The sequence below is a fragment of the Lonchura striata genome, chromosome 9, assembly GCF_050655825.1.
Source record: "Lonchura striata isolate lonStrDom1 chromosome 9, ASM5065582v1, whole genome shotgun sequence".
NCBI lineage: Eukaryota > Metazoa > Chordata > Aves > Passeriformes > Estrildidae > Lonchura > Lonchura striata.
Window position 1 is genome coordinate 17,715,203 of NC_140711.1, and position 26,581 is coordinate 17,741,783.

The following is a 26,581-nucleotide window of genomic DNA, read 5'->3' on the forward strand; positions in this document are numbered from 1 at the left end:
AAGAAAAGCTACCAGAGTAGCTTTCTGAAAACAAGTTACAATCTTTGTCTGAAGAACCAAATTAATATTTCATATCTGGCCTCATGTCAACATTCTCCCAATTGTTGCATAAAAGGAACAGAGGGGTAACATTCAAGAACATCAAGAGAAAAATTCCACAGGGTGCTTCCTAATCTGGTAAAGAGCCTGATTACTGATAGTTCTGAGGAGCAGTGACTCTAGTCACAGCATTATTTCAGGAATACTGAAACATTTCATTCAGATCACCAGAGTGTAATGGTGAGGCAAACACATGAACACAAAATTGGAATTTGGGAAAGGTACATTTTCGTTTTTCCTTTTTTTTTTTGAAAGTGTTCTACCAGCCAAATAGTGTTCTTGAAATAATTTATTTCCTTGTAAATCAAATTTAGATTGTAGCAGCTTGTGATTTTAGCCATGGTAAATGGATAAAACTGTAGTTAATGATTTAATCAATATTTTATGACTTGTTCTTTAATGTGTAATTGGTGATCCACCAGGCACTGAGTAAAGCCATTCCCATAAGTAAATATTTTGATAAATCCAAAACCCTATGCAGACTAAAAAGAAATGCTACTTGGAAACATAACTATTGACAGTATTTCTCCTCTTGGAGTGTCAATGTTGTTTGGTTTTCTGAGGTATTTGAAATAGTGAAAAAATTCCAAATAAACTGAAGTAGTCAGGAAAAGGCTACTTTGCATGTAGAAGTGATTTTTTGAGAGGAAGACAAAGACCAAAAAAAAAAAAAAAAAAAAAAAGCAAGCATGGTTTAGAGCATAGGAATGGGATTCAGGAAATAATTAAAACAGGCTAGTGGTGCTGCAGTAATACTGGGAAGTGTTGCCAGTATAAATATTGCAATAAATATTCTAGTCTTCAAACTCCGTGTGCACACACGTGCTCTGAGGTTCCCAGCCCTGCTCAGCCCTGGCCGTGCACGGAGCGCGCACGGCTCGGTTGGCACGTGCCCGTCCGGGGCTGGGCACGCCTCGTGTGCAGCACACCAGCAGCTGCTGGAGCCCAGCCACGGCACCAGGAGCCAAACTTGTGTCATGCTGGGCTCAGGAAAGCTGCCCACGGGTGGCTCCTTTGCCAGCAGCAGAGGTGCACTCTCAAGACCAAGGTTCAGACTGACATTGTAGTGGAGACTTCCAGTGTTGCCTCTCTCCATTTTGATGGCATAGTAAACAGACAATTTGCTGCTTCCAAAGCTGTCAGTAAAATAGTTTTGAATTTCTCATTTGGAGATACTTTCTAAGCTAAGACCAAACAGATATTTTTTTTTACAGGAAAGTCTGGGTCTGTTTTGGTTACATTACTTTATATGCTATGCTCTTTTCTCTACTGCTCACTGGGCGAGTAGCACTTTCTTTGTTATTTTTGGTTTTCAGTCTTGCATTATTCACAAACTTCTGTTTTGAATCCCAAAAGATGGGAAAACTTCATCATGCATTCAAATCCACACATATATTATAAGAACATCCGCTGGTGATGAGCGTCATTGGCAGCTTTCACAAGCTAGCATTAATTATGCACATAACGAAAAAGCACCATGACTGGGAATCATCATTTCTAATAAAAACACTGACTTCTAGTCATGGATCATTTTATTGCTCCTTGGGGCTATAAATCACTCATGTCACTAAGATATATGCTTTTCCTCTTTTTGCTTTATTCTTTATAGAAAGCTGCTGCTGGTGTGGTGAGAGGATGAAGAGGAAAATGTCTCGCTCTGTCTTTTTGAATAAATGTCCTGGTCAGCCATGGTGAAATGCCAGGGTGGATTCTGTGGCTGTGGGGGAGGACAGAAGGGTGAGTGCTGAGCCTGAGTGCCATGAGCAAGGCAAAGCCGGGGTAGATTCTGTGCAGTTGCCATGCTCCACCATCTCATGGTGAGTCTTAGGTGAGAGGTACATCTTCAGCATTTAAGGCTGTCCTATCCCTTTCTTTCTCCTCTTAGGTAAAGAGGATGGAAAACGGCATAGGAGCTTTTCCAAAGCAAGGAGTTGGTATTTCAGAGAGGTAGTTAGATACAGGATTAATCACTGGTAACTGAGAGCCTGGTCTATTGTGTGAACCAGTGAAACCTTTCCCTTGGTTTTTATCATCCTTAACTGTGTAATGTATTTTATTTCATAAAGTGACCTCATTTAATTAATCATGTGTGCATGAGTAGAGAGAGAGAAAGAAATTCTAAATTCTCTCTGGAACATTAATAAGGTTCTTTTCCTGCATATTTCTTGTCTAATATTTGTTTCCTTACTTTCCTATGCATTTTTTGGCTTGGCATATGGACAAGTTGTTAAAGTATTTCTCAACTTGTCAAAAAAGGGGAATACTAAGAATCCTGTTTATTTTTTATTCACACAGCCTTTGGGAAAATGTTTCAGAAATGCTGTTGCTTGCAAATTAAAACCAAAAGCAATAATGGGGACATTGATGTGCAAAGTGATGTAGGCGCTGGTCACAATACTGCACAGACCTTAACTAAGAGTATGAAATAAGTAAATTTAAATTGTTTGACAGCTGAAGAAACAGGACCTAGAACACCAGGTAACCTGTCCTGGATTCTGTCTGGTCAGAATTGTGCTTCCTGAATCTTGTTTTAATTTCACTTTTTGAGTAAAAATATTTAATTTCAACTGACATTATATTTATTTCAATTTCATTAAAAGACAAACTTCAGACAAAAAAAGTAATTGCCTCAAGATAGACAGAGCTGATATAATTCTTTATTTCAGCCACCACACTGAAAACTTGCCATCTTATTTCTTTCTTCCTGCCTCTCACTGATGGCAAGGTCATTTCTGTCTACTTTTGTGTTTGCCTCTTCTTATGATCTAGTTGGCATTTGGATCTGCCAACATGTTGGAATTATAGATATACATGAACAGAGGAAACCAGGTAAGGAGACCATGTCAAGACTACATCCCTTTCTTGAAAGCTCTTGTCAATATTAAAATATATTTGAGAGCAGTGAGATTTCCAGTGGCAATAGTTAATATTTTATAAAGAATTTCTGAAATACTGAACAAATGTCAACTTGTCTTGCAAGTTATTTTTAAAACTATTTTCTCATTCTTCTAGAGCAGCTACACACAAAAGGGAAAGATTTATAGATCTAGTGCTAAGACTGATAATGAACCCATATATATAGATTTGCCTGAAAAGATTATGGCCACCATTTTGTGCTGCAGCACCTGCAATGCAAAGATTTCAGTGTTCTATAGAATTCTTATACTCTGTTCGAAAAGCAAGCTATTTGAGAACTGTGTCAGGGTCTTAAATATAATGTTATATTTTACATCTTGTTAATACAGTGACAGTGAAATCCTTGGTTTATCATTTTTTATGCTTCTTGTTTTCCTTTTGTACTTCATTTTTCTCAGTGCTTGGTGCCTGTTTAGGGTGTGTCAGTGTGAAAAAAAAAGAAGCAACTGGTAAAACATGGAGTTTCCAGAACAACAATTTTGCTGTGAACAGCAACAAGAAAAAAAAATTGGTCAGAAGTATGAAAGGGTTGGGTAAAACTTTTGAAAGTTTATTTTCTAAGGATAAGAGGTCATAAATCAATTTTTTTCTGACTTCTTCTTTTAAGGCTGGAAGCTTCCATTTTCCATCTGAAACTTTTTCCTAAAACAGTTTTATAAGTTCTGCAAGTCCTCTTATGCAATATGTGTTGATATGATGTATGTTTAGAGAAGCTGCCTATTTTAACTTCACATTTCTCAAGTGTGAAGACACCAGATCAGGACCACAGTTTTGTTTTAGCTTCCAGAAAGCTTAACACATATTAATATGAGTATGCCTTGCATTACAGCACTTTTCAAGCTGTGAACACACATTAATTTACTTTGACTGAAGCAATTGAGTGGTGCAATGAACAGTTCATTCCAAATACATTACAAAGTTAAGGATGACAAATATATTTCTTATTACAATCAGAGCTGAGGGTTTATGAAACTGTTGCCTGTTTAAACATCAGACCTTTGAAAAAATTGAATCAGTTTTAATTATTAAAAAAATGAAATGGAAAAACTTTCAGAGTTTTTAAGCCCTAGGGTAGCTTCATTAAAACGGAAGAGAAATTAAAATTATCAGAATTTAGGGCAACAGGAAATGAAATGATAGGTAGGAACTTTCAGGCTATAATAAGAAAAGAAATAACTTTAGGTCACTTGGTAATTGTACAGAAAAACTTCTCTAATATGCTGGCTCAAATTATTAACTGACCTAAATCTCTTTAAGCCATCTAGACTTCAGCCTAAAATAAAGCATTTATGTATGAATAGTTCTACAGTAAAGTGAATTTATATCAGTTACTTATCATGTTAATGAAAATAAACAATTGATAATTTACCATAAACTTACAGATTTAAATACTTTTAGATTACAAATGAATCCATAAATTTAAACTCAAACTGGTTGCAGTATGGATGCTGCAAATGTGATTTCTATCAGTCTGTAATATTTCTGACAACAAATGAGGCCCATTTTGAAAGAGTCCTTTGCCATCCATTTGCTCAGGATTTTGACAACAGTGGGAATCAAGGGCTCTTTATTGCTATGAGATGTTGTGTGTATCATCACTTCCTGAGCTAGATGCCTCATTTTATCCTGCAAAACTTAATGCCTCTTCTAAAATCAGGGGTCCAGTATGCTGTTTGTATTTGTTGGTTTTGCAAACAAGATTAATGCAAACCTTCTTCAATATCCACCTAGACTTGAACGCTGTGATCTATTTTTTTGTCATGCCTTGTACACTGTTCTTGTTTATAATAAATACTACTCACTAATACTTAGAGGCTACTAAAGACCAGATTTTCATTCCTAAGTATCATTAGCATCAGATAGGAAGAGAAGGATGAAACTTTCTTTGTTGTTAAGATGTCATCTTGATTTTTATGATTAGAAAATAAACTCAGTATAGCCATGTACACTCAATGAAAGCCAAAAAACATTAGCAAATTCAGGCACATCATAGCATGGCACCAAGCTATCATTCAAAGGCTGCAATCCAAAGGCTGGAAAATACACAGTATCAGATGACAGACTGCAGTTAATTGTTGGATATGTTTGAGCTAACACAGTAGTGATAAGTAATTTCTGTAATATAATCATAGCCAATAGATAATTTTATCTGCTGCAGATGACAATTCAGTGTACAGCAGCAGCTTAATATTGCATGAAGAAATTTTTCTAATGTAATTTTTATCACTGAGAACTCTGGGAGAACTGAAGAACATGCTTCCATCTACCCTTTATTATCTTATTTAGCACGCTACCCCTCTTAAAGAATGGTGAGTTGATCTCTGTCCTTTCAGAATAAGGACTGTCTAGACAATGTGATACAATTTACTTTCCTACTTATTTTTAGAAAATAAAAGGAGCAATGTAGAGAAAATGACTGCTGAAAACTTCACATGTGATTGCTCTGTCTTTTCAGACTACTCTGTATTAATTAGGTATGATTAAAGATGGTATGTTGCATATCTTTATTCTAAGTTTACAATTATATTGCATGACAGATGAATGAGCACTTCTGTCTCTGATTTTACACTACAACATGAGAAGTATTCAACTTGAAGAAGTAATTCAGGGTAAGGCTCATGTATTTCCTGGGATTTTCTCTTGTGGCAGTATTGCAGAGATACCCAGGAAAATTTCTCATTGTGAAGTTTGTGTCACATCAGAGGTGGGTGGCTGTAGGTAACACCACACGGGTGTGGATTCAGGCAAACCTTGATGGAGCAGAGGGACAAGAAATTGCAAGGACTGAGTCTGGCCCCTGGTACAAAGGTAGGAGCAGCTCTGTACCTTACAGACCATTCTGCCATGGTACCTGTACTTGGGACTAACTCCTCAAAAGCTTCCTAAAACAGAACAGCTGCCAGACCTCATCTGCCTTGATCTCAGCAGAGTCCAGAATGGTTTCAGCCACTCCTTTCCCCTGGGCTGTGAATTCTGCCCTTGTCCAGGCACTGCCACAGTCCCAGGCTGTGGATACCTGGGCTGCTGAGCCCTGCTCTGCTCCTTTCTGGCTTTAGGTATCTCAGATGCCAGTTGGGGGGTTTTGGATTATTTATTTAAATCTATGGTATGGGTTTTGACTTTTTTTTTTTTGTTGTTGCTTTTGGTTTTCTTTTTTAACTTCTTAAATGGATTTATGGGGCAGAATCAGGTGTTTCATTTATTCACACCATAAAAGAGGGTGATATGTTCTTGCCTACTCTCTCGCGGTATTAGTTCCTCTCTAAACTGAGGAAAAAAGGCAATTCAGGTGCCATTACCATTTTGTTGAGTTTTCATTAAGGGTGCAGTTTGTAATCTGGATTTTCTTGTCTGTCATGTGTATTCCCTGGTAACCCACTGGTTCTTAATTACCCCAAGGTATTTCAGGCCTGTCTTCTTTAGACAAGTGCACAGCTGTGTATTTTCTGGGGGATTACTATTTGAGCCCTAGTCTGAGCATTATTTAGATTATAAAATATAAATTTAGAGGTGTCAGGCTTATGTGTTTTTCATAAGGGATGTGCAGTGCTTGGTACCAGGAGATTCAGGGGAATTGATCTACTGCACAATAGCAGGGCTGATTGTATGAATCATCCCTTTACATTCTGTACAGATTCAGGCATTTTACAGTACCCTGCTTACGGTTTTAAACACTCAGTATTCATAGTCTTCACATATGAAATATTCACATACTGTGAGGGGCCTTTGGGAAAAAAATATTAAAATACCAATGTTTGTGTGAATGATTCTGCCTGTCTGTATCTGGATTAGCAAATGCTTTAGTCCTGATATAAGCTACTTAAAAAAATCCTTATATCTCACATGATGCAATTTTTATGGTTATCTCTAAAAAGATTCAGTCAAAATACACCTATGGCCAAAACCAAAAAGAATAGCTGTCCTGTTGACTAATTTACATAAAGCTATAACCAACATGTTCAGCAAAATGTCTGAAATGGAGCCTCTCTGTTGGATTTAGGGAACTTGCCTGTTCTGTACAGCTCTAGCAAGGAAAATATTGAATAATACATTACAATTCTAAATTTTAGAATAAAAAAATAAATATTGCAGAAGTGTAATAAAATTACGGAATCTCTTTTTTCTTTTATAAAAAAGGATCATTTTCCTTTGAGAAAAAGAATTCTATTTTAAAAATGTCCCCAAACACTGTTTTTGTTTACAGAGATGTAAAGTGAGCACTAAACTTATGTTTAACTAACAAAGAATCTGAATTCTTTGTTAAACTAACATAGAATATTAATAGAGTGGAAGAAAAGAAAAATCCTAAAAACTTATTTTTTAATGCCAAGAGAGAATATAGTGTTTCCCTAGTGAAGCAGACGTAGTTTTTTACTTGCCCCACTATTTGTACACACCAGACTTTCATGCAGCACTGCAGTGGGCACCCCTGCATGGCACTGATGCTCCGGTGCATCTCCAGTCAAGGGAGATGTGGTTTTCCCCATTCTGATTGAGAAAATGCTCAGATTTTGTTGCCTCAGATGTGTCCTTGGATGTCCAGTGGTGCTTTGGTGAATTGGCACATGAACAAACTGAGATCCCCTGCCAGCTGGATAAATAATGACACAGGATTGTTTTAATATTATTACATATATTGCTAAATTTTTATCTCAACTTTTTTAGTATCTCAGCCCCTGTATGAATGGGTTAAAAGACCAATGATGGTCTGATGAGTCCTCATCTCATCTTTTTGCTTCATAGTAGTGAGAAAAAAGTCCCAGAAGGATACTGCTTCTCTTGCAGATAATAATCTGTGTTTAGCACAAGCCTCTGCATGTTCCAGGCTGTTTAATGATGAGAATGCAGGACTCTGCTGCTGAGCTTTTGTTCTCTGCCTGAAGCTGGTGCCTTCCTTTCTTAATTGCTGTTACTTCTTGAGTGTGATGACAATATCTGTACGAGGCATCCAGCTCTGTGTGCATCTCTGTACACAGGAGCCTCAAGAAGGGAACAAACTACACTACATCTTAATAGGAGCTTTATAATTAGCTTGGTTATATATTTATCTGTGGGTATTCTCTGGTTTGTTTTTTTTTAATTGAAATGTAATCCTCATTTTTCATCTAAATTTAAAAAACTTTTCTATCTTACTAAGAGTGTACTAAATACTAAGGCAGTGTGCAAACTGAGATATTTGATAATGATAATAAATGATAATAAATATCAATTTATACTTGGTAAACTCTCTATTTCCACATGTGAGGTACTTCTGCCTTGTATTTCTCAAAAATTGCAAGCTTCACATGTCATTCAATTAGTATTTTCCATAAATTTCTTTATCTGGTTGCTGTTTCTAAATATTTTTTCTGCCCAAAATGGCCAAATACAGCAAAGTGTCCAGTGAAATAACAAAACACATTTATATAGGATTCTTTTTAGAAAATACTATGTTTTGATTTTTTTTCATGTAAAATGTCTGAGTATTCCCACCTCTGAATTCTTCCATCTCTAGAATGGTAGATGAAAAAGGAAATATGTAACAAGATCTTAATTCCCTTTCTCTTTAGGCTTGAAGAGTCATGTCAGAGATGCAACATATATAGTCTTAAGTTTAAAATTTTAATTTATTCAAGGGGAATTAAGTGCCTACCCAGCTTGGAGAGTATTTGCTTTAATATCTTGGATTATTGACTGTTATTTTGAAAAGTAACGACAATGAATACCCTAATTTTCTCCTGCCCTCAGATATAAATTCTTGATGAAGATTGTTACCATACATTAGGGCGGAAACAGACTGAACATCATTCCAGGGTTCTGTGCACTGCCAAATTGCAAATAACAGTAATGATTTTACCTTAATAAAGTTAGTGTTGGTTTAGGGTTTTTTTCTGCTTAGCAGGCACTACTACAACTTTTTACTTCATAAATGAAAATAAGCAGACTTTGTTGAGTCTATTGCCAGAAAGAAATGAAATCATTGTTAGACACTCTTTTCCTGTTTTTACATATTACAGGTTCAAAAATTATCTATCTTAAAGCCAATTTCAAAATATTCCTCATTTTTATTGCTATCTGTTTTTGCCACCTAGAGTCTGTCTGCTTTATGTTCCAGAAATAATTTATTTCTTTTATCTTTTCTTTTTTAGTGCTATGTCCTTGTGAAAAATTAAAATATCTTGCATAATTAAGATCTGTATGCAATGCAAAGTAGAATTTATTAGCTCACAACAAAACTCTGTTTCTTTAGTTTGGGTTGCTGCAGCTGCTCTAATCGTTAAAGGCAAAATTATAAAAAAGGGAAGAGAACACCATAATCAGTCTTATAGCTACCAGAATAGTGAGAGGGTTTAATTGCCTTGGTTAGCTGTATCACTAATGAGTACAGTTCATTAAAATTTCCATGACTTGTCTGATTATAGCTGGAAACTTGCATTTCTCTCTTTTGCAAAGGAGTGCATTCCCTTGGAGCCCTTCCCTGGTGAAGACTGTGCCAGACCCAAGGCTGCTTTGCCTGGGAATCCTCAGGAGGTCAGAGCACAACTCCCATCCCTGTGACATTTCATACTGACTATGCCAGAGCAAACTCTCCTCCCATTTTGGTGAGCAGGACACTGCTCAACAATGCACACTTGATTGCACAGTTTGCAAGAGTTTCAGATTTGGGAAACAATTTCAGGTTAAGGGAGATGTCAGTGTCTGCCTTAAGAGTTGGTGGTCTTTGGTTTTGGGTTATTTTCTTTTTCTCACTTTGTACTTATCCTCTGCAAAGAGTCAGAATTCAGCAGGTCTGCACATATAAAATAATTCCTGGCTTTTGTATTTTAACTCTTTTTGGATTAAGGAAATAACAAACTTAGAAAGATATAGTTCATCAAACTGTACAGATATATTCCCTCATAATAAACAGAAAATAAAAGTGAATATATTTTAAAGGAGATCTTGGTATGCAGGGAGTAGGAAAGCAGAATCCTCCAATCATCCCAAAACTAGTTTACAATTAGAGGTTAAGAGACTAATTAAAACATGAATCCTTTTTGATCTTCTCTTAAAATATTGATTTCCTCCCCCATCCTCCCAAGTAAGGTCATTTTTTTTTCCTTCCATGTGACTAAGTGCACTTATGAAATGGATAGGGGACTTTTTTTAAAGTGATAGTTTTAGCCACAAGGTGTCTGGCATAGCTGCATTTATGAGAAAAAAACAATGATAAATTTAAGATTTTGACAAAATCCCACATTCCCCGCAGTCACCTGCCATCAGCAAGTGTCGCTATAGGACACGTGAAAGCATGACGCGAGCCGCTGCTATTGCAAAGGTGAAAAAGAGAACATTTATTTTCTGACTCCAGCATTTATACTTTTTCAAAGGTGACAGTGGATTGGAGGGTGAAGGTGCCACCTCTCCAATGACATTGGACAAACTACTAGTACATCAAGTTTCTCCACCTCTATGAAGGAATGCAAACCAATACATTGTTTACAGAAAGTTGTGTGAGAAAGTTCTCTAACAGAATGTAAACTCAGAAGGCTTTAGAAAATCTTAAGAATCAGGGTGACAAGCAGGTATCTAAATGTTCTTTGAGGAGCAGCTTCTAAAGATGAGGCACTTAAAGGAAAAATGATATTGGGCAATATTGAGAATCTTAGTTTGGTTATGAGAGGCTGAGAGCTGTCTGTGTGCAGTGGCCGGGTGCTGGCTCAGCCTCTCGCAGCCTTTGCCCGTGCCAGCAAAGCCTGAATGCTCTTCATAGGCTGGGTCCCACAGGATTAGGAGAGGGATGGTCTGTGAGCAGCGATTCTCCTCCTCCTACTTCCATGCAGATGCCAAAACCTTGTTTGTAGTACTTTCCTCTGTGGCTGGTGGCTGGAAGCCTTGAAGGGGCCAGCAAGGGAGCTCTGGAGGGGGCTCTTTTCACCAGGCTGAAGATGAGTGAATTGCAGAAGGGCAGGGTGGTTGAACCGTGGATTTAGCAGGCGTCTGGCATTTATGCAATACATCTGTCACTATTAAAAACTCAAACTGTGTGGTGCACATCCAGCTCCTCCTGTGCAGCCCGGGCTGAGAGTCATGGATGCTGGTGATGGCCATACCCAGTAGGAGATCCCAGGCTGTGCTTCCCTCTGTTTTACAATACAACTTCTTTGATTCCATTACATTTTAGTCCACAACTAGCTGTAGCCCCTGAGGGCTGCTTCACTCATCTCTGTGTTAAAATTCAGATTCGTAAGCCTTTAAATTTGATAGATCATTTTCTTTTATGTTAAGTTGAAAGGGCTGTAAGGAACACCCAGTGATAATTTATTGAAAAGACTATTAACAATGAGGTTAATGACAGTGATACATCTCAGCTGTGATTCAACCTGGCAAAATAATTAGTACTTTCAGAAACACACATGGTCCCCTTTTTTTTTCTGTCCGCACAAAATAATTAAATATATAACTTTTATGGCAGTCTTGTGGGCCCATAGTTTTTCTTCAGTCTTTACCACAAAAGTTAAGATTTTGCCATTTCAGAGTTTTATGTATAAGTTCCCTACTCACAAACTCTACAGCACTTCCAGCAGAGCTCTCCCCCCCAAGCAGTGCTTCAAAGAGATTCCAAAACGCTCTCTGCATTTCCTCTGGTGTCACAAGCAACACAACAGAAGGCATGACTGTGTTATCCCTGCCTTTACAGTGAATCCAACCTCATCTTAACACCATACTCTTCATATTAGTTGTTGCCAAACCAGGAAAAATATGTTTCTGCTTCAGAAACAGAGGCACCATGGGCAAGGAAAGCTAATGGAATTACTGATCATAATCAGTTTTTTCTGTCACTCCAAGCCATATTTGTAGCTATAACTGAAGATATATTTGTTCCTTGTAGCTATTCCTGACTTTGCTAATGATTTCCTATACTGTTTCTTTGAAATTTAAGCTGCACATTTAAGATCTAAGAGTATTTTGGTAAATTTGTTTTTGTTAGCAAGAGGTTTAAATTATATTTGTGAAACAGTGCAACACTAGTGTCCACTTTGAAGTATGAAAGTGGTTTGAGTTCTTAGTGGGGGAAGACTTGCAGAGGCAAAGGCAGCTGGCATTCAGTAACAAGTTTTATGACATAGAAACATCATATCCATATCTCATATTAAAAAGTACAGTAAGTTCCTTTTCCAAGCAAAATGCATTTATGTATATAACACACTTCTTTATGATGAATGTATTAAATTCATCAAAGTATGAATTTTTGTTCAAGGGATGTAGCATTTTCACTATGTTTAAGTGTATCTTTGAGTTGTTTTGACATTAATAGTGACATGTTTAATAGATACGAAGTGCATCATTTGTGACAGTTTCATTGCAGCTGAACTTTTGAAGAATTCATTTCTCCTTCCTTACACATGTTCAACCTCCCAAGCCATATGGTCTGTGTTCCTCAAGATGTTTTGCATTAGACCAGCCAACTAAGTGCATCAAAACATGAGTTATGCCAGAAACAAGAGACAGGCTGAAGACTGAAGTACATGGCTAATGTTTTTTCTCCTGAGAAGGTTTTGCCTCCTGATTGCATCATGTCCTATCTTGTGTGGTAGATGCAAGTAATAAACTAATATTCCAGTAGTAATTAGCTGCATTGCAAAGTATCTCCTTATTAACTGGGAAACATTTAGAGTCTGTTACCTACTGTAAGTGCAGGATGCTAATCCCTGTGGAGTCTTGAATTGATAAGGAAGTTTAAGAACATAGAGATGTTTTCTTGTTGAGATTGAGGTGAATTGAGTGTCCAAAAGTGAATTATTTTTGTTTTTAGGGCCCCAGCTTGCATGTAATACATTTTCTTAGATTTCATTTCGGTGCAGAGGGCTGATATGTTCTTTTTAGTATGAAAGCCACATTCAATATACAAAATCAAAAGAATGGAAGGTATCACCTCTGTATGTAGATGTCTTACCTTTCCTGCTTCTACTTCACTTTACATTGTTGATGATTAAAATGATGCAATGTTACCTGTGAATTCCATACTTTCAATCTGAAAAATCTACAAATTTGCAATATCTAGCATGAGCTTTAAAACATAAGGGTTTTGTTTCAGGATTTTCCATTTCCCTTTCTTTGTGTGTGTCTGCAACATTTCCATCACCATTTCACCTTGTAAGGCTATGGCTGCAATCCACAGAAATGCCATAAATTTGCTGCAAAATCTGGACATTCTTTGTGGCTGTCACTGAATACAAAAATTTGGAACACATGCTCCAAGGCCAAATGGTTGAATGACTTAATTTTGTATGTCAGGTATTCCTTGCTGCTTTTCTGAATAGTCTTACATTTTAAAACCAGTCAAGTGGTCAGGAATGGCTTCACATTGCTCTTCCATTCATGTCGGCAGAAGCAATCTGGCAAATACTTTGTGCAAGGGCAACTTTTCTGAGCTTTTACACGCTGCCAGTCTCCCATTACAGGTGAGATGAACTTTGGGGAACTACCCAGTTTCTCCTTCATTGCCAGGGGTTGTGCAGCCTCCCTGTCCTTGTGTGAGCTGGCTGCTGTCCTGTGCTCAGCTGCTTTGGCCTCAGCCTGAGGCTCCCTCGTGCACTCCCTGTTGAGTTGGAGCCCAGCCATCAGTGAGAGCACTGGGTTCTTCCTCTCTGCACACACAGGGGAGGAGAGAAAACCCACAAGCATGGCTGGTGTTCCAGCAGGCAGCTTTGTGGAGGTTCTTATGCTTGCTGCTGCCTTGACATCTCTTGCTGACCCCTGCAGCAGAGGAGAGGACGTTCACCAGTATGTGTAGGAATACAAGGAAGCTTCTATAAGATCTATGAAATTTCTGAATTAAGCACAGGATGGTAACTGTTATCTCTTGATATTTTTCCTATTTCTGTTGTGTGTCCTCTGAGTGAAATCCCCACAAAATGATTATCCAAAATGTCCCTTCCAAAGCCTTTAACATTTCCACCTTATTTGGCCGTAACCAAACTTGACAAAGGAATGTCAGCATTGGAAATCCCTCTGGCTTTGAATGCTGATAATACAGACTCCAGCAATCTTCCTGTGTGAACCTAAGATTCCAAGTGTCTCTTTCGGAAGTTCTCCCTTGTACTGTTTGAAAGGAGAGTGTAATTGCATTTTCACATTGCAGAATTTCTAAATATATCTCCTTTATCATCTTAATATACTTACTGAGATATTTTTTTCCTTAAGTAATCTGAAGGAAGGTGTGTTCAATTAACTACTAGGAATGTATTTTATTAAAGAGGCCATATTTTTCTGTAGCGAAGAGGGTTTGGGGTGGAAATGACTCTAACTTAGTATTCAAATGTATTCCTCATCTTTTCTGGTTTTTCTCCAAGAATACATCATGCACAGGTAGTTAATTTTAAGAGCTGTATACAATACCTGTTATGCTAGCTTGCTTAACCTCAAAACAGGATGAAAGGACAAAGACAGTGCTGTTGAGTAAGAATAATCTCAGTTGCATCTCTCTTCTCCAATGTCTTTTTCTATTTTATGGCAGGGTGAAAGATTATGTTTGGGGGTGGTTTTGGTTTGTTTTGAGTTTTTGGGGGTATTTTTTTTTGCATTTTACTACTAGTCCAGTTGTCTTCCAGCCTGTTATCAAACAATGATGTGTAGCTATTATGTTATAAGGCTTAATCTGATTTGATTGACAGTTTTACAACCACAGCAGGGAGTGATAAAACACATCTTTTGTGTGGGATGTTTATTTTTTCTCAAAGAATAATCTTTTGTTCAAAGTTTCTATAAAGCTTTAGGTGCTATGTAATTTTTGCTGGTGTTTTTTGAGGGTTTTGAGGAAGTTTTTTGTTTTGTTGGGTTTTTTTCCCCTATAGGTATTCTGTCTCACTGTAGCAGTGACACAGTTAACACATTCTGGGACATGCTGTCCTTGATAGCAGTGGTTCTAACACCTGAACTGCAGGGCAGGTGTGTCTCCTGTTCTGCTGGATGAGTGCTGTACACCATTTTTTCAGATAGGAAACCCTACTGGAAATGCCCATGGGCTGCTGCCCACCCGGAACTTTCTCTCCAAGGAGGGCCTAGTGTGATGTCAGTGCCTGCTCATGGTGTGGAGGGAAACAGAGGAAAAAGAAATCTTATGCTGGAGAGCTTTCATTGTTATAGAAAGGATTTGGCTACAGAGTGCACTCAGACTGCTCCAGATTCTGGTAAAATGGATATAACCATTCCGATTCAAGCGTGAGCTTGAGCTTGACTTTGATGTCTTTGCAGGATCAGAATCAAGGTAAGAAAGCCCTCAGACTTCTGGTAGTGGAAAGGAAGGGTGTGGATTTTGGGAAAAGTCGGCAAAAGGTAACAGACTACGCAAGGATCCTGCTGTCATTGTGCTTGCAGAGGAACCTGGCAGAAAACAGTGAGCTTACTTGTCTCAGCCACAGAAGACAATACCCTCAGGTGGCACAACCTGATGGTTTTCTATCAGAAAAGGTTCTGAGAATGAGTCAAGCACTGCCTGACAGAAAAATTACTTTTTAAAGGCCGTTCTGTGCAGAAGCAGATGGCTTGTTCCACTCCTGAAGTTTGCCTCGTGCAAGTGAGAAGGTCTAAATATGTCCTAAACTGCTGCTACTATTAAACTTCACAGATAATCCTCCCAACCTCTTGCAGACACTTCTGTCAAATTTAGATTAACATCTTTCCTTCAGTGTAGGTGAGGGCACTCCCGAATTGTACTGACAAGTAGAGCTTTTTACATAACACACAGAACTCGGCAATTTTGTGTTTGTTTTCCTATCCAAGTGACTCTGTATGACAATGTGTGAAGTATGTGCAGATGGCAAGAACAGTTATGTTATCAAGTTTGTTTCCTCTGCCAATGCTTACTGAAAAATAATTCCAGTTCTCCATCTAAAAGTATAAATAAAGGATGAAACAAAATATCTTTTCTTTCCACTGGTAGAATAGGCACTTCAAAGCTTTTTCCCAAAACAGTTATACGTGACTAAGTGGGACAATAAATCTTCTGAAGATGGCTTTATTTCTCATTCATATACCTTTCAAAGTACATTATCTGCTTAGCTCCTAATTTTTTAAAATTATAATTAGGTGTCCCATTATATTTGTTGTTAGTTATTTGCATATCCTGTAAGCTGATAAAGGCACAAAAAATGAGATGATTAATGAAGGGAAGCTTCATTTCACTGCACATCTGGATCTAACCATGGGTCCTGAGGATATTTGGCATGCCAGAACCAGCTTGGAAACCTTGATTTGTTCAGTTATCGAGGAAATGTTTTGGTTTTGCACAGCTGAGAATTCCTAGTTTGTATTGAAGAAACTGAAAAGTCCAGATGCAAGAAACTTTCTAAATTAGTTGATAACTCTAACACTTCCATCAAGAGCAAGAGGTTTAACTATGTTTTCAGTTTGCTTTTTAATGAAAAATGAAATAGGTATGTCAAATAAAGAAACTCATTGATGCTGTAAGTGCAGCCATCTTGGAGAGTTTTCAAAAAAAAAAAAAAAAGGAAAATGAAAGAACATATGAGTATAGAAGGTCAAAACTATGAAACATTTTTATTGTAGAAAGAAAAGGAACAGAGAAAAGGAAAATCACACTTCTGGATTATTTTATTTTTCTGAATACCTTTCCTTGAAGAAAAAACTGTTTCTTGCATTTTTTAATGGTTGAGGAATTGTCAGTACATTTGCATAGGTTTTGTTTGGGTGGAATTGCTTTTTGTAAGTATTTTCACATTCAAAACATCACAGCCAACGAATAATCTTTTTAAAAAGATGAAGGTAGAGAATAAAAAAATATGCACAAGGAAGTGGGAATTTTTTGTGGTGTTGCAGTAAATGCATAAAATAAATTTTAAATTCATTCATTTGTAGTACTCTTTGCTTTTACCTCTTTCAACTTTTTATTTTTGTTATATTCAAGATGATACTCATCAGTTCTTTTGTGCATGCAGTGAAACATTTCTTTTAAATTCTCTATGTACAGACAAGCACAGAAAAATAACAGTTATTGCAAGGTATTGAACAGGAGAGCCAAAAACTTTCAACTTCTGTGGTGATATTCAAGTGGTATTCATTAAACATCTGCAGTATTTTTCACGTAATTCATAAAAAAAGAATATTTTATTTATTTAAAACATGATGAAAGTGAAATATCTTTGTCCAAGGTAGATAATTAAAAATGTAAAGAAATGAATTAGAAATTGTTTCTTAACAACTAACATTGATATAATTGAAAAAATACTTCTGTTAATTTAGGAGAATCTATGGAGTTATTCACTGACACATTGCTGGCTCCACTTTAACACGTTATTTTTGACATTTGCATGTCTTTGACCTTTAGTCAGTTTAAATGCTTGAGATATGATTGTTCCAGTCAGCTGATGCAATAAAAATAAAGATGCAGGATGTCATCACCTTGTCAAGCCCTGAAGCCACCTCTAAGAGGTCAGTCACTCACTCCCAGCTCCTGGTGGAAAATTCTCTCCCGAGATGTGGTTGTCAATGGAGGATCAGGAGCCCTGAGGTGTGGGGGGATGGAGGCGACTCCTCTGCTCTGCTGCTCCAGCAGCAAACACAGGACAGGGACTTTGTGCACTGGGGAAGCTTTCTGGGAGTTTTGCAGTGTATTTAATACAGATTCCATGATTGATTCCCCATTTAATCCCCGTGTGGGCTGCTCAGTGGGGCACCCAGCACTGCTGCCAGGGTAGTCTCTCTGCAGAGGGAACCCTATTGCTGTCAGCAGAGATTTGGGTCCTTCAGACAAAATTTAGGAGCATTCAGGGTGGAATAGAATGTGCTATATGGATATATCAAATGTGAATTCTGATTTTCCTTAGCCCTCAGAGTAACAGCAAAAAAATATATTTCCTCTGGAACTTTTAACTACTGCAAAATTTAAATTTTGATCTTGCACTTTTTCTGTTAGTTACACAGGCCTGAAAGATACTTCACAAATGTAAATCAAGTGAATATCATTGGAGAAAATCTCTGTCTGAAATATTAATTCTACAAGTTAGAAACTGGAGGAGAGAGAATCCAAGATGACTGGTACAAAGCAGAGCTTTCCTTTTCTCGTGTACAGGTACATTCCAGAAGAAGGAGTTCCAATTCTAATTGAAACCACCAGTGGCAATAATTTCAAAAGCTGTTCATGATAATGCATTTCTTGGCAATTGCCCATCATGCCCCTCACATACATATACAATAAAGTTGTGTCAGTTTGGTCTCCTAGAGGGAGAAAAAAATCTCACTCCTCAAACAGACATCAGGGACTATAAATAGAGAATATTGGTGTTTGGTCTTTGATAGGAATTGTATAGAGATCTTTAAGACAAAGAGAAGTTGTGAGATTGCCTACAGGGATTGTGCTTTCATTTACAAGAGTAGCACACAGGAAAAAGCTGCTAAAGTTAGTCAAACAAGGCTCATTTCCCCAGAATGTACAAATATACACACGAACCTGGTATCTCTCCACTGCAGTAGGGACCAGTGTGTATTTTCCATTATTTTTTATGAAAGAATAAGCTGACCCCTTCCTCCTAAGGATTGTTTTAAAAACCTCCTTTGATCTAGTGAGTAACCATGCACTTTATAACACTTGAGTGGATTTTTGCAATTGCTTTGGATTTAACTAACTTTGGTTTTGTCCAGTGGGAATTAGAAGACTTACTTTTAAGGCAGCAGAGCTAAATCACTGTTGGACACTTTTGATATTTCCAATTTATATTCTTATATTTTATAGCTAAAAATAGGATGTGAATCATGAGTGTAGGTAACCTTCATGTACTGGAGTTGATTTGCAAGGTTTAGTATCCCTGCAAAGAACTACAAACTGTGAAAACAGGATTTGTAATCCAGTGTGTCTAACTTTTACCACAGAAGAAACACCAAAAAGCATTTTGTTTGTGCTAACAGCCTACATTGACTTCAGCTGAATCAGTGCAGCAAATGTGAAACACTTTATGAAGTAAAACTGGATTTGCTCCACTCCAGGCTACTTTTCTCCCTGTGTGAAAGCAGAAATGACTTTTTATAGAGGTCATGGAAATATTCCATCCAGTTCTGTCTAGAGGTGTTTTTTCCCAGCATCACTATTGATATGTTCCACTCAATTTTTGTTCTCTCATAAGGAAAGATGAGCTTTACAGCTGGTCATATTGTTCTTAGCCCTAACTGCAGCAACTTGATTATACTTTAAGAGGTTTTAAGAGGACAAATCCTGCATTCTGTATTTTGATGGAATTTCTCTTCCTCGCCTCATAGGCATTTAAGATGAAATTTTACACTGCTGATAATCCTGGAGACCTTGTAAGGATCCTTCCAGCCTGTATTAACCTGTGATTTTTAAGTCCTACCTATATAAAAAGCAAACATAAATAAATTCATTCATGTATTTGAAGTTCTCATACTTGTAGGGGAAAAATAATAAAAAAAAGGTTTAATGAACATTACGTTTAGCATGAATTCTGAATTTGCACTTCAGACGGGTGAAAGAAATATAGGTACCAAACCACCAACAAGAAATCAGGCTGACAATACTTTTCTAGATTCTACACTTGTTTGTTATATTATACTCCTAGATTGAACTGGTCAGGAGCTATAGAAGATATTGGTTCTGCTGTAACTCTGTAATGATGTGACATCTTGGTATGATTCATTGTAAATTAAAAAAACTATGTTTAATCTAGATTAAATAGCTTGTGCAAGGTTAAATAAAATACAGCTATAGAAAAACAAAAGTTGTGGGGATTTTTCTTAAAAAAAAACATAAACAGAGCTCCTGTCTAAATTATGAATATTTGAATTGATTAATTCCTTAAAATGTCTTCCTATTCACTGTTATATTGTCTTATTTAGGGGAGATGTAGAGAATACTGCAAAGCAATGATAAAATGATAATTACTTGAGATTAAGCACTACCACCAGAGAATCGAAACAAAAGCTGATTTGCCAGATCGAACCCACCAGCCTTTATTGTAGAAAACAATGCAGTCCTCTGTCTTTGTCTTACAGCTCACTTTTCTTTCAAGCAGATTAGAGAATTCTGTCTCACAGCCTTTCAATTCTAATCACATCCATTTTCCATTTCTCCCTTTTCATGTGCTCTTTCTGAGAAAATTGACTTTAAATGATCTGACTTTACCCCAGCCCTTGGCTTGTCTTTCCTTCCCCTCTCACAGCTCCGCCTTTTATCTCTTGGCAGTGGATGTGGAAGTTTCTTGCCTGCACGGTGTCTGATCTTATCCTCACCAATACCCCAGTGACCTTCACTTTATTCATCTCAAGATCTCTCCTGTGTCCCTGACTTTCCCTCCCTTATCAAACTCCTGAAGCTCTCTGCTATTTTTTTTTGTTGCCACCATCAGTGCAATGAGGATGCTGCTCAACAAAGCCTCATGGCTCATGCAAGTATCCAAAATTCATCTTTTGTTACTAAGCTCCAGCGTTCCCATTATCATTTATCTGGAGATGGTGGAGTCAGCTCCTGTGTCGTGATTTCACCAAAACCCCTGAAGAGAAGAACTAGTTATAAAGGTTCATTGATGCAGCTTCAGCCACTTTTCTGACAGCTTTTCTCCTTACATATATCACATCTGGCAGAGCTGTCCCAGAGCACAAGGTCACCTGCTGTCCTCACCTGGTTGTTGGCAGAGCCACAGTTGTACATCCCGGTCCCCACCTGCCCACGAGCAGCCAGTGTTTGCTCAGCACAGTCAGGACTCCTCTTCCTCACCATCAGATTCTCATTTACACGATTTCCCTTTTGGTTGTGAAGAAACCCCTGCCTTGTGTTGGCTCTTTAGGGCACACTGTGCATGTCACTCATCATCTCTGACTTGCAATATCCAGGCCCTGTATGTTTTCCATCTCCATTGCAGAAACCAATTCACTGCATCTGTCCATAGATGTGAAAGTATCAAATTCTTTGCTTGTATTTGATTTTGGTGCCACTCCTCTACAAAGATTTTTTTATCTTGTCTTGTTCCAGCCAGTTCCTGTTAGCCCCTCTCTGTGGAAACATTTCTTCCCAAGCAACCTGATTTTCCACAGTGTAGCCATGTGCCTTCTCAGCTGCTTTTGAACTATCAACTCTTATTTTGTTACCCCATATTATTCCTTGTTAAAACCCACAAACGCATATTTTTCTTCTTGCCCTGCTTCCACATTATTCTTGGAGTATAACTATGCAAAATACCTCATTAATTCCTTTCAGATACTGCTGTAAAGCTACATGTTTTTACTGTCCTGGTTAAACTAGTTTTGACAGCGTGAAATGCAGAAGTGTGCCAAGGTTTCTTCTTGTCACTAACCAGTTTTTGTCTTTGTATTTTTTCATTCAGTTTTACTTAAAATTGGACTGAAAGCTGTTTAAACTGGATCTCCTTTTTTTAATGAACTGATTCACAGCAGAAGTTTGTGGGGGTGTTTTTGCACTTGGAAAGAGAACTCTTTGTAGTAGAATTCTTTTCAATCTTGCAAGATCACCATCTCCTTCCCCTGTTCCCTCACTCTTTCCTGATAAGCAAGAGCTTAACTTTCACATCTGCATTTCTCATTAAGACCTGACTGTTCCCATGAGAAGCTCAGAATCTCTCTATTTCTGATAGATTAGAAATCCAGCAGATGCAATTATAAAGCAGATGATAATAAACTGTTTGATGTCAAAGCCTTTGAAACTGTTTTATTTCCAGCCATCCTTACATTAAGTTTCTTATTCCCTTTTTCTAAAGTGCATTTTCTTGAAGTAAGGATATTTTCTTGTCACTGTAAGACAGATACCCACAAGTTGAACATAATGTGTTTATCTTTCTCTGAGTTTCAGCAGGCTGTCAGTTTAAAAACAATCAAATTTGAAGACTGTAATTTCTCAGAGGTCTTTAATTTTGTTTTTAGCAGTCTGCTTCATTTCTAATTTCCATTATTATTTCCCTCTGGTGATGCCTCCACAGACCTACAAAAGCAGAATATGAGAGATGAGTTGAATATGGAAGATCTCCAGTGCCTTTGGAAAAACAAGCACAATTCTCTCTCCAACAACCCCAAATAAACAGTAACACACTGTTTAGGTATGATTAAGTATAGCTTCACAATATTTCTGTGTGAAAGAAAACAGCTAAAAAAGAACTATAAGCAGTTTGGATTAATCATATTACAGTTCTTATGTCTGTAAAGACAAATGTACCAATTTTCTGCTGTTTCTTAGGTTTCATTTCTGGTACATTTTAAGAAGTTAGTACTGTGTACCATATCCTGGAAAAAAATGTATGGAGAAGCTCTGGCTGTTTTATTCTAGCTATCTGAAGTTAATTTTTCTCTCTTTATGAGCAGAAAAACTCTGATGCCTGGTCTTCAGCAAATAGGGTTTGTAACCTTGGAATTAGGAACTGTGAAGAGTTCATTCCAGTATAAACTAACACTGAAAGACATCCTACAATGTGAAGTTTCAGGATTTCATTTTTTTTATTTTAAACCACAGAGGTTTCAGAATATACAATATCAGTGTTTTAGTTTTAATAGAGAAAGAGAACACCCTGGAGAAATTATAATAGAAAATCCATTATTTCCTAGACCCAGAACTTGCACCCTCAGAAGGCATGTTCAGCTGCTAAATGCTCTTAAAGCCTCCAATTTGGACAGTTTCCCTAAAGAATATGCTAAGTCCAGCCAGGGCTGCAGATATCCCAGCCTGCAGGACAGTTTGGGCCCCATGTCCCCATTCTTATGGCTCTGCACTTCCAGCTGTTGGGTAAAAGAGTTAGAACAAAGATGTCTGTACATGAACCTCACTTAAAAACGGTTCCAGATTGTGGAAGGATGCTGTGTTTTGGTGCCTTGAGCTTGGGCCAAAAATCATTGAAAGCATCATAATTTCCTAACACTGTTTTTGTTGCCCCAGATACCAACCAGCTTTTCTTTCAGGTGTCCAAAGTGGTGAGTTCAGTCCCATGTGTTACTGCTCATGTTCAGGTTAGAAGAAGATTAATTCTGTTTCAGAAAGGTTTTTGTTCCTATAAAGTGTTTCTTCCCTTCATGATGTCTGTCAGCCTGATGAAGATTAAACCTCTTCCCCCAAACTTTGCCTTCCTTGAGGCACATACCCTTAGGGCACAGACCTGCAGATCTGCTGTGTATGGAGCGTGTCATTAACAGGGGTGGCTTTACCAAAACCCAAAGCGTGTGTGGGTGAAGAACTTTCACTCTTGCAGAGGCTACTGTAACATATGCACTCTCAAAGAACCCAGTTCAGTTCTTTGCTGCACAGTAAGTTTTCTAATCTAACCCAAAATTTGGCCATATGAGGGGTCAGTGCTTTGTCAGGAAAAAGCTCTCAGAATGTTCATATACTAACAAAGATCCCAAGTTTAAAAGAAAGACTTTGTGCATCCCATGATCTGAGTGAGTGAAGTGTGTATGAATATAAATAATTCCAGTACAAATGGTTTTCTAACATTTTTGAGAACCACAAGGCCTCTTGGAATATCTCACAATCTAGATAAAGGTTTATCGCAGTGCAATAAAAGTATGTTTCTTGCCCAAATTATCTTAAATGTATTTTCCAAAAGTAGGTGGTTGTCCAGTTATAGCTATGACACTTGCTTTTTTTTGTGCGCTTATTAGGAATTTCAATTTGCATGTATGTTTTATATGATCCATAGAACAACATTTCTGATTATATGAAACAAACATTTTTTTTTTTTATTCCTGGCTGAAGATACTCTCTCGTTTACCTTTCTCTCAAGATGTGACATTAATTAATTCTATAAAAGCCTGTCATACCAGTTTTATTTTAAACGGGGTGCATATAATTTCTTTAACAGGGATAAAACTGTTACTTGTGTAAAATTATGTTTAATATAAGTTGGCTGAGCTGCAGATTGAGTGAATTAACATATCCATTAAAATCTAGTCTAAGTGCAAGATTTACTTTTGGGTGATTTCATTGACCTAAGAGGGTTTTATGTCTAATTTGGTTTATCTGGGGTTTTGACACTATTGCCTGAGCTCTTAAAATATAAAAAATAGACTGGACTTGTGATACCCTGTTTAATTAAATTCAGTGACATCCACAGTATGATGAGACTATTAATACAGGCCCACAACATGAAGGCCTGGGGCTTTATCTCCAGCAAACCAATCTGCAGCATTTTTTCTGTTTGTTGGAGGGACAAAGCTCTCCTCTCAAAGGATTTGGCTTCAGGAGCTCTGGCTCCTGATGCTGTCTGGGCCACCACAGGCACTTAAGTCTTCTGCAGTTCCTATTTCTATAGGTTTTGCCACAGCCAAATGCTAAAATGTCAACATCTATTATCATTTCTGCTTACTCATGATTTTGACCTCTACTTTTGTGAACAAAAAGAATCAGATGATTTGGGGTTTAGTTGAAACACCTCTATGCTTAGAGTGAAAAATACATCAAAACATTGGAGACAGATTTTCTTTAACAGCTTCTGAGGTCATCAGCTTGTTTGTTTGTGTGCCCCGTGAGAGGCACAGTGGCCAGACTCAGAAGGATGAGGAGGAAGCAGACATAGAGTATCCTGTGCCCTGCCTTGCCCCTGAGTGTACAGCAGAATATCAGTATAAATGAGTAGGATGAGAATCTAGTATTTTTATAATCATGTCTGTAAGAAGCAGCATGTTATTGTGTTGTAGCATGAAGAGAAATTTCAGCTGCCCCTTAGGTAGATTCTGCTCTTTTACACACAACCCCAGCAGAGTGAAATATGCCCTTTTCCAAAGGCTGGTGCTCAGATGAAATTTTGAGGTCTGTGTGAAAATCTTTTAATTTGCCAGGTCTTTTGGTTACTGACAGTTCAAGCCAGAAACTTTTACACCTGACTGCTCAGGTATGAAGATTTTGGAATAGATGAAACTTCATTTTAAATGCAGTCTAGCTTCTTTTTGTTTTTTGTTTTTTTTTTTTTTTTTTTTTTTTCCATTCAGAGTATGTTGGAATTGAAAATAGGTGCTTATATTTAAATAACAACTATCTAAAAAAGCTTTTTCTTCAAATGAAGGAAAACTTTTCAACTGTTTCTTTGTCTTCCATAACTTCGTATCCTTTGAAGTTTTTTGTTGTTTTTTTTTTTTTTCTTTTCTTTTTTCTTTTTTTTTCTTTTAATGTAGTTGTACCTACTCGTGGCTGGATGTGTTCTGAGGAAATAAATGATCAGATATCTTGGTTTCTGGTGTGGTCTCATTCAGTGAAAGACATAGTGGTTGTAGTATAATTACTAAATTTAAATCCCTGAACTGATTCGCAAAGAACTTTCTGGTGTAAAGGGACTGAGCTTTCAGTTCTCAGAGAACTTTCTCAGTAAAAGAGGAAATATAGAAGGATTGCTTTTATCTCATTCATAGATGTCAGATGAAGTATTTTGAAATTAAGATTTTTGTATTATACTTGTGCTATAACATTAATGGTGAAAAATGAGAGGAAAAGTCCCTTTATCAAATTATCGAGAGAATCATCTAGTTTATGGCAAAATAATTTCCTCTCACAGTGCGTATAAGAAACTGATGTAATTTTATTATATTAATTTTATTTTACCCTTGTTATTTTAGATCCTGATAATGTGGTTTCCATATTTATTCAAATACTCAAAAATCTTTATTGACTGGCAAATTTTATTCTGCTTCTCTACAGTATTTCTAAGGATGATGGAGTGGTAAAATTTGGATTCAGCCATGCTTTATGCTAGGGGTTTGGCTTTGCTTATATTTTTTAATGTGAGTTTCTGGTTCAATCATTTTCCTTAGTAAGGTATTATTTAAATTCTTATTTTAAAAGTGATAGGTGGAATATGTTCTTTTTGTTACCAACTTTATGGACACGAACTGCAGTATCTTGGGAGGAGAATGTAGTTATAACTGTATGTATAGCTCTACACTAAAATGCTTTTCAAAACAGGTGTTTTGAAAACACTGAAGGATATACTAATTGAAATAGTGTTTCTGAGAGTTTTGGCTACACAGATTGGTTTACTGATTCCAAGTTAAATCAACATCTGTCCACACATGGGATTATATTTATACTAATTTAAAAAGTTATATAATATAAGCAGCTACTCAATTCAGATGCACACATAATATTTAAAATCCATGTTTGTTTATTCTTATGTTGCAGATCATATTGTGAGAATATGATTTCTTTTTTGAGAAGCTCTATCTGCTTTTTTCACGGTGGATAGGTGTAGGTGCAGAGGAAGGGATTACAAGTGGCCTCACCCCTGATAAGGCACAGCTGTACTAATTACCAAAGGAGAGCAGCCTTGTCCTTAATGGGTCACAGCTGTGACCAACAAAGGTAAGTGTGATGAAAGGATGGTCAGGGAGGGCCTGGAGGAAGAGGTCCTGGAGGAGGTAGAGGAGCCCTGAGGAAGAAGGCATGATCAAGAGAGACACAAAGAATAACAAACCCGGGAAGGGAGCTGCTGCTGCAGGAGATCTGCTGTCAGGTCAGTCGGGGTCTGATGGAGCCTGCAGCCATAGTCGAGCTCCATGGAAGCCTGTGGGCAGAGGCAGCAGGGAAATACTTGCAGTCATATTCCAGCAGGAAGAGGATATTCTTTTCATATGTAACAGTGGCTTTCAA

General features: G+C 37.4%; 1 long non-coding RNA gene across 2 annotated transcripts in view; it reads left to right on the forward strand.

The window, feature by feature from the left end:
- The window catches only part of LOC144246789 (uncharacterized), a 453,175-nt gene that overhangs the window by 255,892 nt on the left and 170,702 nt on the right, over window positions 1-26,581 (forward strand). Inside the window, exon 3 of one of the 2 annotated variants that reach the window (XR_014957211.1) lies at window positions 1,709-26,444. This is a non-coding gene — a long non-coding RNA (uncharacterized LOC144246789). The remainder of the gene's footprint in view (window positions 1-1,708; window positions 26,445-26,581) is intronic. The other variant, XR_014957212.1, reaches the window with a different exon arrangement.